The sequence below is a fragment of the Oncorhynchus mykiss genome, chromosome 9 (genome assembly GCF_057628025.1).
Source record: "Oncorhynchus mykiss isolate SJ-2025 chromosome 9, ASM5762802v1, whole genome shotgun sequence".
Classification (NCBI taxonomy): domain Eukaryota; kingdom Metazoa; phylum Chordata; class Actinopteri; order Salmoniformes; family Salmonidae; genus Oncorhynchus; species Oncorhynchus mykiss.
Genome location: NC_143030.1, coordinates 83,260,852 through 83,274,656, shown reverse-complemented (window position 1 = coordinate 83,274,656; position 13,805 = coordinate 83,260,852). Strand labels below are relative to the sequence as shown.

At 34.6% G+C, this 13,805-nt stretch overlaps 1 long non-coding RNA gene across 2 annotated transcripts in view; it reads left to right on the top strand.

The window, feature by feature from the left end:
- Window positions 1-1,658: 1,658 nt before the first annotated feature.
- LOC149981360 (uncharacterized) overlaps window positions 1,659-13,805 on the top strand; it is an 86,055-nt gene continuing 73,908 nt past the window's right edge. Inside the window, exons 1-2 of one of the 2 annotated variants that reach the window (XR_016483546.1) lie at window positions 1,659-1,973; window positions 2,342-2,403. This is a non-coding gene — a long non-coding RNA (uncharacterized LOC149981360). The remainder of the gene's footprint in view (window positions 1,974-2,341; window positions 2,404-13,805) is intronic. The other variant, XR_016483547.1, reaches the window with a different exon arrangement.

Below are 13,805 nucleotides of genomic sequence, written 5' to 3'. Positions count from 1 at the left end.
GTCAGTAGTTATATACAGGGTCAGTAGTTATATACAGGGTCAGTAGCTATATACAGGGTCAGTTCCAGGGTCTGTAGTTATATACAGGGTCAGTAGTTATATACAGGGTCAGTAGTTATATACAGGGTCAGTAGTTATATACATGGTCAGTAGTTATATACAGGGTCAGTAGTTATATACAGGGTCAGTAGTTATATACAGAGTCAGTAGCTATATACAGGGTCAGTTCCAGGGTCTGTAGTTATATACAGGGTCAGTAGTTATATACAGGGTCAGTAGTTATATACAGGGTCAGTAGTTATATACAGGGTCAGTAGTTATATACAGGGTCATTAGTTATATACAGGGTCAGTAGCTATATACAGGGTCAGTAGTTATATAGAGGGTCAGTAGTTATATACAGGGTCAGTAGCTATATACAGGGTCAGTAGTTATATACAGGGTCAGTAGTTATATACAACTTTTTTAATTTAAAAAAATGACGTAGCGTTTTTGAATGGCGCTTTTCCATGGATCAGACGGGCTATATAAATGGACATTTTGGGTATACATGGACGGATTTAATCGGAAAAAATACCCAATTGTGATGTTTATGGGACATATAGGAGTGCCAACAAAGAAGCTCGTCAAAGGTAATGAATGTTTTATATTTTATTTCTGCGTTTTGTGTAGCGCCGGCTACGCAAATTATTCTGTTTACGTCCCGTTTGGGTATTTCGGGGGTTGCATGCTATCAGATAATAGCTTCTTTTACAAATCTGACATGTTGGCTAGATTCACAACAAATGTAGCTTTTAATTCAGTACTCTGCATGTGTGTTTTAATGAAAGTTTGAGTTTTATCGAGTACTATTAGTTGTCACTCTGAATTTCCGCTGATGTTGATCCCTGTACAGGGACAGCAGCCGTAAAAGGTTAAAGTTAACTCATTGAGCTGTATCTAAAGATATTAATGTCTAAGTAAACTCATTGAGCTGTATCTAAAGATATTAATGTCTAAGTTAACTCATTGAGCTGTATCTAAAGATATTAATGTCTAAGTTAACTCATTGAGCTGTATCTAAAGATATTAATGTTTACGTTAACTCATCGAGCTGTATCTAAAGATATTAATGTTTAAGTTAACTCATTGAGCTGTATCTAAAGATATTAATGTTTAAGTTAACTCATTGAGCTGTATCTAAAGATATTAACGTTTAAGTTAACTCATTGAGCTGTATCTAAAGATAGGTTAACCTCTTAGAGCTCTAGGGGCGCTATTTCATTTTTGGATAAAAAACGTTCCCGTTTTAAGCGCGATATTTTGTCACGAAAAGATGCTCGACTATGCATATTCTTGACAGTTTTGGAAAGAAAACACTCTGAAGTTTCAGAATCTGCAAAGATTTTGTCTGTAAGTGCCCCAGAACTCATTCTACAGGCGAAACCAAGATGATGCATCACCCAGGAATTAGCAGAATTTCTGAAGCTCTGTTTTCCATTCTCTCCTTATATGGCTGTGATTGCGCAAGGAATGAGCCTACACTTTCTGTCGTTCGCCCAAGGTCTTCGCAGCATTGTGACGTATTTGTAGGCATATCATTGGAAGATTGGCCATAAGAGACTACATTTTCCAGAGGTCCGCCCGGTGTCCTTTGTCTAAATTTGTGCGTAATCTTCAGGTGCAGGCATTTTCTCCTGGGATTCAGGAGAGAAAGCATGTTTCCAAGAACGATGTATCAATGAAGAGATATGTGAAAAACACCTTGAGGATTGATTCTAAACAACGTTTGCCATGTTTTCAGTCGATATTATGGAGTTAATTTGGAAAAAAGTTTGCGTTTTGAGGACTGAATTTATGGATTTTTTTTGGTAGCCAAATGTGATGTATAAAACGCAGCTATTTCTAATACACAAGGAATCTTTTTGGAAAAACTGAGCATCTGCTATCTAACTGAGAGTATCCTCATTGAAAACATCAGAAGTTCTTCAAAGGTAAATTATTTTATTTGAAGGCTTTTATGTTTTTGTTAATGTTGCGTGCTGGATGCTAACGCTAATGCTAACGCTAAATGCTAACGCGAAATGCTAACTCTAGCTAGCTACTTTTACACAAATGATTGTTTTCCTATGGTTGAGAAGCATATTTTGAAAATCTGAGATGACAGTGTTGTTTACAAAAGGCTAAGCTTGAGAGATGGCATATTTATTTCATTTCATTTGCGATTTTCATAAATAGTTAACGTTGTGTTATGCTAATGAGCTTGCTGATAGATTTACACAATCCTGGATACAGGGGTTTTTTCATAGCTAAACGTGACGCAGAAAACGGAGCGATTTGTCCTAAACAAATAATCTTTCAGGAAAAACTGAACATTTGCTATCTGAGAGTCTCCTCATTGAAAACATCTGAAGTTCTTCAAAGGTAAATTATTTTTTTGAATGCTTTTCTGTTTTTTTGTGTAAATGTTGCCAGCTGAATGCTAATGCTAAATGCTACGTTAGCCATCAATACTGTTACACAAATGCTTGTTTTGCAATGGTTGAGAAGCATATTTTGAAAATCTGAGATGACAGTGTTGTTAACAAAAGGCTAAGCTTGAGAGCTAGCATATTTATTTCATTTCATTTGCGATTTTCATGAATAGTTAACGTTGCGTTATGGTAATGAGCTTGAGTCTGTATTCACGAACCCGGATCCGGGATGGGGAGATCAGAAAGGTTAATGTTTAAGTTAACTCATTGAGCTGTATCTAAAGATATTAATGTTTAAGTTAACTCATTGAGCTGTATCTAAATATATTAACGTTTAAGTTAACTCATTGAGCTGTATCTAAAGATATTAATGTTTAAGTTAACTCATTGAGCTGTATCTAAAGATATTAATGTTTAAGTTAACTCATTGACCTGTATCTAAAGATATTAATGTTTAAATTAACTAATTGAGCTGTATCTAAAGATATTAATGTTTAAGTTAACTCATTGAGCTGTATCTAAATATATTAACGTTTAAGTTAACTCATTGAGCTGTATCTAAAGATATTAATGTTTAAGTTAACTCATCGAGCTGTATCTAAAGATATTAATGTTTAAGTTAACTCATCGAGCTGTATCTAAAGATATTAATGTTTAAGTTAACTCATTGAGCTGTATCTAAAGATATTAATGTTTAAGTTAACTCATTGAGCTGTATCTAAAGATATTTTCTTTACAGTTATTTACATATGTAATTGTATTACAATGTGTTGGAGATTGAGAGAACTACATACATATTCTGTTGTATTGGTTAGTATTGAAGCTTTTGACTGCAAGTTCCAGAATGCCTTGCGACAGGAAGTAGAGAGAGAACGCACCAGTTATGTGCAAGTGACTTTTCGCTAGCATCTTATCTGCATTGCTCTGTAGAATCTAAAGTTGTTAAATGTAACGTGAACAAGTATTATTACTAAAAATAATCTTTCATTTCAGTTCGTCAGCAGTCAGTTCACCTTGCATCTTTATGTTTGTACGAGCATTGGCTATGAATCTCTTTATCCAGGCGGTGACTGAACACTCTTTTCAGTTTGCTGTACATTTCAAGCTCCAACACAGGTTCAGTAATGTCTGTGTTTTTTGCTGTGAGTTGTACAGTAACCTGGCAACTGGACTTGAGTTCTGTATTCACCTCTTCCGGAACCTTGTTATCATCAGTCTCTTCGGACTGATTGGGTGATGTCACAATTCTGGGTCCATTCCACCATAGCTCGCTCTGTGTCAAATTTCGAACAGTTTGTCCTCTTGTAGGGAGGTCAGCTGGATTAGTTTTCCCTTCAATATGTGACCATGACTCTGGATTGGTCAAGGACTGGATCTCCGTCACTCTGTTCGCAACAAACTGTTTCTGTTTCTGAGCTGAGCTGCATATCCAATGCAGCACGATCATCGAGTCTGTCCACATTTCAATCTGTCTTTCTTCCATTTTCAGTGTGAAAATGTTCAAACTTAATGATGGTGTTGGAGTCGTGCCTGGCCATGCAGTCGTGGGTGAACAGGGAGTACAAGAGGGGACTGAGCACGCACCCCTGAGGGCCCCCGTGTTGAGGATCAGCATGGCAGATGTGTTGCTGACCTACCCCCACCACCTGGGGCGGCCCGTCAGGAAGACCCGGATCCAGTTGCAGAGGGAGGTGTTTAGTCCCAGGGTCCTTAGCTTAGCGATGAGCTTTGAGGTGCACTATAGTGTTGAACGCTGAGCTATAGTCAATGAATAGCATTCTCATATAGGTGTTATTTTGTCCAGGTGGGAAAGGCCAGTGTGGAGTGCAATAGAGATCATCTGTGAATCTGTTGTGGCGGTATGCAAATTGGAGAGGGTCTAGGGTTTCTGGGATAATGGTGTTGATGTGAGCCATGACCAGCCTTTCAAAGCACTTCATGGCTACTGACGTGAGTGCTACAGGGAAGTAATCATTTAGGTGGGTTACCTTCGCTTCCTTGGGCACAGGGACTATGGTGGTCTGCTTGAAACATGTAGGTATTACAGACTTGGTCAGGGAGAGGTTGAACATGTCAGTGAAGACACTTGCCAGTTGGTCAGCTCATGCTCTGAGTACAGGTCCCGTCGAAGTCCAGGATCCAGTTGCAGAGGGAGGTGTTAAGTCCCAGGGTCCTGAGCTTGGTGACGAGCTTAGAGGGCACTATGGTGTTGAATACTGAGTCGATGAACAGCCTTCTCACAGGTCTTCCTCTTGTCCAGGTGGGAATGGAAGTGTAGAGCGCATCGTCTGTGGGGGCGGTTGGGGCGGTATGCAAATTGGAGTGGTTCTAGTGTGTCTGGAATGATGGGAGGTGATGTGTACCATGACCAGCTTTTCAAAGCACTTCATGTTTACAGATGTGAGTGGTACATGGTGGTAGTCATTGTGGCATGAAGCCTTAGAGTTCTTGGGAACAGGAATGATGGTGGTCATCTTGAAACATTGGGATTACCAAGGAGACGCTGAAAATGACCATGAAGAGGTCTGCCATCTGGTCTGCATATGCTCTGAGAACGCGCCCTGGAATATCGTCCAGCCAGCGAGTGCCCTCGTGAATGAATCAGTGTGGTTTTTACCAAAGGATGCATAGAATGCATTGAGTTCATCTGGTAGAGAGGCATCGTTAGGCATGGCTGGGACTTCATTTGTAATTTGTAAGGGGGATTTGTACCTTGTCAGCTCGGGGATTTGAACTTGCAACTTTCCGGTTACTAGTCCAACGCTCTAACCACTAGGCTACCCTGACACCCCGTGTAAATGGATTCCACCGGTAGTATAGAGTTATGATCTGATTTTCCAAAGGGGGGACGAGGGAGGGCTTTGTATGCTTGCTTGTGGGTTGATTAACAGTGGTCTGTGAATGTATCGCCCCCTAGTGGTGAATGGCACGTTTTGATAGAAGTTGGGCATCACGTGTCTTAGTGACGCAGAATAAAAATCACTGGGAACAAGAAAAGCAGCCTCCGCGTACATGGTTTCTTGCTTGTTTATAACCTCGTACAGTTCGTTGAGTGACAGCTTGTTGTTGTCCTGAGGTGGAATGTATACAACAGTCACGATAACAGATGAAAAGGTAGACGGGTCAGCATTTGACCATCAGGTATTCCAAAACAGGTGAACAATGGGTCGAGACTTCCACTACACTGGCGTCTACACACCATCTGTTGTTAATGAAAAGACCCCGATATGTTTCAGAAAAACATGTTGCAGCTACGAGAGTCCCGTTGACAGCAAATCTGCGATCAGAGGTCATCCATCTTATTATCAAGAGACTGGAGGGAAGTGGTTTTCCCTTTGCCTTCACAAGGACGCCTCCAGCCTCTTTTTTTCCCATCAGCGTTTCCTCTTGGGTAGGTCGTAGATTGGGTCGGAGGAACACGTCTGATGTTCAAAAGATCTTGTCGATCATAAGAGAAATAAGAGAGCGTACATTCCGTGCACAGAAAAAGTGAAGCTCACAAGACAGAAAACATACAGCGCAGCGCCATCTTGGTTTTACGGTGCCAAATTCTGTGTGTGTGTGCGTGTGCGTGTGTGTGTGTGTGTGTGTGTGTGTCTCAGTGATATAAACACATGCAATTGGATGAGGACACCTGTGAATACTTTACTCTGGGGCCCCTTTCACTCCAACACACACATCTGGACCTGCCTGAGAGAGAATGTGTGGGAAGAAGGCCTCTGTGAGTCATCACCGTAACACACACATCTCTCCAGCCCCAGGACCTAATGATGGGGACCACCTGGATGTGATCAGTCAGAGGGCCATGGGTTAAAATCATTGTGTTTTCACAGTGGTGGAGTGGTCATAGGGGTGGGAGAGAGGAGAGAGGATAAATACAGGGAGAGAGGAGAGAGGATAAATACAGGGAGAAAGGAGAGAGGATAGACACAGGGAGAGAGGATAAATGCAGGGAGAGAGGAGAGAGGATAAATACAGGGAGAGAGGAGAGAGGATAAATACAGGGAGAAAGGAGAGAGGATAGACACAGGGAGAGAGGATAAATGCAGGGAGAGAGGATAAATATGGGGAGAGAGGATAGACACAGGGAGAGAGGAGAGAGGATAAATACAGGGAGAGAGGAGAGAGGATAGACACAGGGAGAGAGGATAAATACAGGGAGAGAGGAGAGAGGATAAATACAGGGAGAAAGGAGAGAGGATAGACACAGGGAGAGAGGAGAGAGGATAAATACAGGGAGAGAGGAGAGAGGATAGACACAGGCAGAGAGGATAAATACAGGGAGAGAGGTGAGAGGATAAATACAGGGAGAGAGGAGAGAGGATAGACACAGGGAGAGAGGATAAATACAGGGAGAGAGGAGAGAGGATAAATACAGGGAGAGAGGAGAGAGGATAGACACGAGGAGAAGGGAGAGAGGATAAATACAGGGAGAAAGGAGAGAGGATAGACACAGGGAGAGAGGAGAGAGGATAGACACGAGGAGAGAGGATAAACACAGGGAGAGAGGAGAGAGGATAGACACAGGGAGAGAGGAGAGAGGATAGACACGAAGAGAAGGGAGAGAGGATAAACACATGGAGAGAGGAGAGAGTATAGACACAGGGAGAGAGGAGAGAGGATAGACACGAGGAGAGAGGATAAACACAAGGAGAGAGGAGAGAGGATAAACACAGGGAGAGAGGATAAACACAAAACACCCATACCCATATTATAGCTCATACATAGACTTACAATACATAGCAATACATTGCATAGCAATACATTACATAGCAATACATTACATAGCAATACATAGCAATACAATACATAGCAATACAATACATAGCAATACAATACAATACATAGCAATACAATACATAGCAATACAATACATAGCAATACAATTCATAGCAATACATAGCAATACAATACATAGCAATACAATACATAGCAATACAATACATAGCAATACAATACATAGAAATACATAGCAATACAATACATAGCAATACAATACATAGCAATACAATACATAGCAATACAATACATAGAAATACATAGCAATACAATACATAGCAATACAATACATAGCAATAAATAGCAATACAATACATAGCAATACAATACATAGCAATACAATACAATACATAGCAATACAATACATAGCAATACAATACATAGAAATACATTACATAGCAATACAATACATAGTAATACAATACATAGCAATACAATACATAGAAATACATTACATAGCAATACAATACATAGCAATACATAGCAATACAATACATAGCAATACAATACATAGCAATACAATACAGTACATAGCAATACAATTCATAGCAATACAATACATATTAATACATTACATAGAAATACAATACAATACATAGCAATACAATACATAGCAATACAATACATAGCAATACATAGCAATACAATACATAGCAATACAATACAATGCAATACAATACAATACATAGCAATACAATACATAGAAATACATTACATAGCAATACAATACATAGCAATACAGTACATAGCAATACAATACATTACATAGCAATACATTACATAGCAATACAATACTTAGCAATACATAGCAATACAATAAGTAGCAATACAATACGTAGCAATACAATACGTAGCAATACATTACAATACAATACATAGCAATACAATACATAGCAACACAATACATAGCAATACAATACATATCAATACAATACATAGCAATACAATACGTAGCAATACAATACGTAGCAATACATTACAATACAATACATAGCAATACAATACATAGAAACACAATACATAGCAATACAATACAATAGATGGCAATACATTACAATACAATACATAGGAATTCATAGCAATACAATACATAGCAATACATTACATAGCAATACATAGCAATAGAATACATAGCAATACATTACATAGCAATACAATACATAGCAATACATAGCAATACAATACATTACATAGCAATACATAGCAATTCAATACATAGCAATATAATACATAGCAATACAATACATAGCAATACAATGCATAGCAATACATTACATAGCAATACAATAAATAGCAATACATAGCAATACAATACATTACATAGCAATACGTAGCAATTCAATACATAGCAATATAATACATAGCAATACAATACATAGCAATACATAGCAATACAATACATAGCAATACAATACATTACATAGCAATACATAGCAATTCAATACATAGCAATATAATACATAGCAATACAATACATAGCAATACAATGCATAGCAATACATTACATAGCAATACAATAAATAGCAATACATAGCAATACAATACATTACATAGCAATACATAGCAATTCAATACATAGCAATACAATACATAGCAATACAATGCATAGCAATACAATGCATAACAATACATTACAATACATAGCAATACATAGCAATACAATACATAGCAATACATTACATAGCAATACATTACATAGCAATACAATAGATGGCAATACATTACAATACATAGGAATTCATAGCAATACAATACATAGCAATACATAGCAATACATTACATAGCAATACATAGCAATACAATACATAGGAATTCATAGCAATGCATAGCAATACAATGCATAACAATACATTACATAGCAATACATAGCAATACAATACATAGGAATTCATAGCAATACATAGCAATACATTACATAGCAATACAATACATAGCAATACATTACATAGCAATACATAGCAATACATTACATAGCAATACAATACATGGCAATACATTACAATACATAGGAATTCATAGCAATACATAGCAATACATTAAATAGCAATACATAGCAATACAATACATAGCAATACATAGTAATACAATACATAGCAATACAATGCATAGCAATACAATGCATAGCAATACATTACATAGCAATACAATACATAGCAATACAATACATAGCAATACATAGCAATACAATGCATAGCAATACATTACATAGCAATACAATACATAGCAATACATAGCAATACAATACATAGAAATACAATACATAGCAATACATTACATAGCAATACATAGCAATACAATACATAGCAATACATAGCAATACAATACATAGCAATACAATACATAGCAATACATAGCAATACATTACATAGCAATACAATACATAGCAATACATTACATAGCAATACAATACATAGCAATACAATAATAGCAATACAATACATAGCAATACATTACATAGCAATACATAGCAATACAATACATAGCAATACAATAGATAGCAATACATTACAGAGCAATACATTACATAGCAATACATAGCAATACATTACATAGCAATACAATACATAGCAATAAAATGCATAGCAATACATAGCAATACAATACATACCAATACAATACATAGCAATACAATACATAGCAATACCATACAATACAATACATAGCAATACATAGCAATACAATACAATACATAGCAATACAATACAATACAATACATAGCAATACATAGCAATACAAATCAAAACATTACATAGCAACACATAGCAATACAACACATAGCAATACATTACATAGCAATACATTAAATAGCAATACATAGCAATACATTACATAGCAATACATAGCAATACAATACGTAGCAATACATAGCAATACAATACATAGCAATACAATACATATCAATACATAGCAATACAATACATTGCAATACATAGCAATACAAATCAAAACATTACATAGCAATACATAGCAATACAATACATAGCAATACAATACATAGCAATACAATAATAGCAATACAATACATAGCAATACAATAATAGCAATACCATACATAGCAATACATTACATAGCAATACATAGCAACACATTACATAACAATACAATACATAGCAAAATATTACATAGCAATACAATACAATACATAGCAATACAATAATAGCAATACATTACATAGCAATACATTACATAGCAATACATTACATAGCAATACATAGCAATACATTACATAGCAATACAATAGATGGCAATACATTACAATACATAGGAATTCATAGCAATACAATACATAGCAATACATAGCAATACATTACATAGCAATACATAGCAATACAATACATAGGAATTCATAGCAATGCATAGCAATACAATGCATAACAATACATTATAATACAATACATAGGAATACAATGCATAACAATACATTACATAGCAATACATAGCAATACAATACATAGGAATTCATAGCAATACATAGCAATACAATACATAGCAATACATTACATAGCAATACATAGCAATACATTACATAGCAATACAATACATGGCAATACATTACAATACATAGGAATTCATAGCAATACATAGCAATACATTACATAGCAATACATAGCAATACAATACATAGCAATACATAGTAATACAATACATAGCAATACAATACATAGCAATACAATGCATAGCAATACATTACATAGCAATACAATACATAGCAATACAATACATAGCAATACATTACATAGCAATACAATACATAGCAATACATAGCAATACAATACATTACATAGCAATACATAGCAATTCAATACATAGCAATATAATACATAGCAATACAATACATAGCAATACAATGCATAGCAATACATTACATAGCAATACAATAAATAGCAATACATAGCAATACAATACATTACATAGCAATACATAGCAATTCAATACATAGCAATATAATACATAGCAATACAATACATAGCAATACATAGCAATACAATACATAGCAATACAATGCATAGCAATACATTACATAGCAATACAATACATAGCAATACAATGCATAGCAATACAATGCATAACAATACATTACAATACATAGCAATACATAGCAATACAATACATAGCAATACATTACATAGCAATACATTACATAGCAATACAATAGATGGCAATACATTACAATACATAGGAATTCATAGCAATACAATACATAGCAATACATAGCAATACATTACATAGCAATACATAGCAATACAATACATAGGAATTCATAGCAATGCATAGCAATACAATGCATAACAATACATTACATAGCAATACATAGCAATACAATACATAGGAATTCATAGCAATACATAGCAATACATTACATAGCAATACAATACATAGCAATACATTACATAGCAATACATAGCAATACATTACATAGCAATACAATACATGGCAATACATTACAATACATAGGAATTCATAGCAATACATAGCAATACATTAAATAGCAATACATAGCAATACAATACATAGCAATACATAGCAATACAATGCATAGCAATACATTACATAGCAATACAATACATAGCAATACATAGCAATACAATACATAGAAATACAATACATAGCAATACATTACATAGCAATACATAGCAATACAATACATAGCAATACATAGCAATACAATACATAGCAATACAATACATAGCAATACATAGCAATACATTACATAGCAATACAATACATAGCAATACATTACATAGCAATACAATACATAGCAATACAATAATAGCAATACAATACATAGCAATACATTACATAGCAATACATAGCAATACAATACATAGCAATACAATACATAGCAATAAAATGCATAGCAATACATAGCAATACAATACATACCAATACAATACATAGCAATACAATACATAGCAATACCATACAATACAATACATAGCAATACATAGCAATACAATACAATACATAGCAATACAATACAATACAATACATAGCAATACATAGCAATACAAATCAAAACATTACATAGCAACACATAGCAATACAACACATAGCAATACATTACATAGCAATACATTAAATAGCAATACATAGCAATACATTACATAGCAATACATAGCAATACAATACGTAGCAATACATAGCAATACAATACATAGCAATACAATACATATCAATACATAGCAATACAATACATTGCAATACATAGCAATACAAATCAAAACATTACATAGCAATACATAGCAATACAATACATAGCAATACAATACATAGCAATACAATAATAGCAATACAATACATAGCAATACAATAATAGCAATACCATACATAGCAATACATTACATAGCAATACATAGCAACACATTACATAACAATACAATACATAGCAAAATATTACATAGCAATACAATACAATACATAGCAATACAATAATAGCAATACATTACATAGCAATACATTACATAGCAATACATTACATAGCAATACATAGCAATACATTACATAGCAATACAATAGATGGCAATACATTACAATACATAGGAATTCATAGCAATACAATACATAGCAATACATAGCAATACATTACATAGCAATACATAGCAATACAATACATAGGAATTCATAGCAATGCATAGCAATACAATGCATAACAATACATTATAATACAATACATAGGAATACAATGCATAACAATACATTACATAGCAATACATAGCAATACAATACATAGGAATTCATAGCAATACATAGCAATACAATACATAGCAATACATTACATAGCAATACATAGCAATACATTACATAGCAATACAATACATGGCAATACATTACAATACATAGGAATTCATAGCAATACATAGCAATACATTACATAGCAATACATAGCAATACAATACATAGCAATACATAGTAATACAATACATAGCAATACAATACATAGCAATACAATGCATAGCAATACATTACATAGCAATACAATACATAGCAATACAATACATAGCAATACATAGCAATACAATGCATAGCAATACATTACATAGCAATACAATACATAGCAATACATAGCAATACAATACATAGAAATACAATACATAGCAATACATTATATAGCAATACATAGCAATACAATACATAGCAATACAATACATAGCAATACAATACATAGCAATACATAGCAATAGATTACATAGCAATACAATACATAGCAATACATTACATAGCAATACAATACATAGCAATAAAATGCATAGCAATACATAGCAATACAATACATACCAATACAATACATAGCAATACAATACATAGCAATACATAGCAATACAATACATAGCAATACATAGCAATACAATACATAGCAATACATAGCAATACAATACATAGCAATACATAGCAATACAATACATAGCAATACAATACATATCAATACATAGCAATACAATACATAGCAATGCATTACATAGCAATACATTACATAGCAATACATAGCAATACATAGCAATACAATACATAGCAATACATTACATAGCAATACATAGCAATACATAGCAATACAATACATAGCAATACAATACA